The sequence below is a fragment of the Ursus maritimus genome, unplaced genomic scaffold, assembly GCF_017311325.1.
Source record: "Ursus maritimus isolate PB19 unplaced genomic scaffold, ASM1731132v1 scaffold_22, whole genome shotgun sequence".
In the NCBI taxonomy this organism is placed as follows: Eukaryota; Metazoa; Chordata; class Mammalia; order Carnivora; family Ursidae; genus Ursus; species Ursus maritimus.
In genome coordinates, this window is record NW_024424675.1 from 47,458,197 (window position 1) to 47,459,415 (window position 1,219).

The 1,219-nt window shown below is 66.8% G+C and overlaps 1 protein-coding gene across 1 annotated transcript in view; it reads right to left on the bottom strand.

Moving 5' to 3' along the window:
* The window catches only part of KCNQ2 (potassium voltage-gated channel subfamily Q member 2), a 53,918-nt gene that overhangs the window by 14,180 nt on the left and 38,519 nt on the right, over positions 1–1,219 (bottom strand). The window lies entirely within an intron of this gene.

Consider the following 1,219-nt stretch of genomic DNA (forward strand, 5'->3'; position numbering starts at 1 on the left):
GCCTCCCGGCAGCCGAGGAAGTATCCCTGTGCCCACCCCTGCCACCTGCCCAGACCGGTTAGCGTCAGCGGGATCCTGGCGTGCAGGTGGCAGGCAGTGGCCTGGCCACTACCGCCCACCACCACGTGGCCGGGGGGGGGAGCCTAGGGGACCCCCATTAGCACTTCCCAGAACAGGGTCCCCTTGCCCGGCAGCCCTGGGACAGGCCCACCCCCTCATGGGCCCCAGCGGCAGAACAATTTTCTGTGTCCCTACTGTGCACTGGCTGCTGAAAAGGGGGTCCGTGGGTGCCCCGGGTGAGGGACAGAAATGCCGCCCTCCCTCACCCAGCTGACAAACGTGCATTCCAGGGCCTCAGCCCAGGGTCCGCCAGGAGGAGGGCCGGGCCAGGCTGGTCCTTGGGGAAGCCACTGGGTCACGGGCAGGCAGGGACACATGGACACACGGGGAGGAGACAGAGGAGCAGTGTGCGGAAAGCAGGGAGAGGGGAGCCACGGAACGTACCGGAGAGCCCGGAGAGGGCTCCCATGTGTCCTCACCTTGAGTCCTGCTTTCAGGGTCAGCCACCTCCTCCCCAAAGACAGACGGACGTGAAAGGGGCCCAAGAAGGGCAGTGACAAGATTAAAGGCACTTGGGGGGGCAGGCAAGAGTGTCCAAATTGGGGGGAGGGCAGGAGAGAGAGAGAGAGAGAGAGGCTGAGACGAGGGTGGTGGGGAGGGCAAAGAGAAGCCGCATCAGGCCGGGGGGCCTCAGGTGGGCGGGGCAGAGCCGTGGGCCCGCCTCCCCTGGGCTCAGGGTGCGGAAGCACCAGGGGGCCTGAGGAAGCAGGGGGCAGCCCCGTGGTCCCCCACACGCCAGGCCGAGCTCGGCACGCATTTCCCACTCCACCCTGGAGACGAGCACAGAGCTCTCTATGCGGGAAAAGCAGCCCGGGCCCGTGGCAGCTCTCCGAGCTGCTGTGAGGGCTTCGTCCCCGTGCTCCTCCGGCTGGCTCGGGGCAAAAGTGAGGCCACTGTTTCAATTCCAGACACAGGCTGTCAGCCCCCTTTGGGGCACTCGGGGGACCGAGGAGGGTTGGGCTCAGCCTAACTGCAGCCCCACAAGCTGAGCGGACGGCCAAGTCGCCTATGGTCCAGAAGGGCAGTCACGGAGGGCAGCAGGAGTCTGGCCTGGGGTCGGGGGACTAGACTCACGCAGCAGCGTGTGGACAGGGTGCTG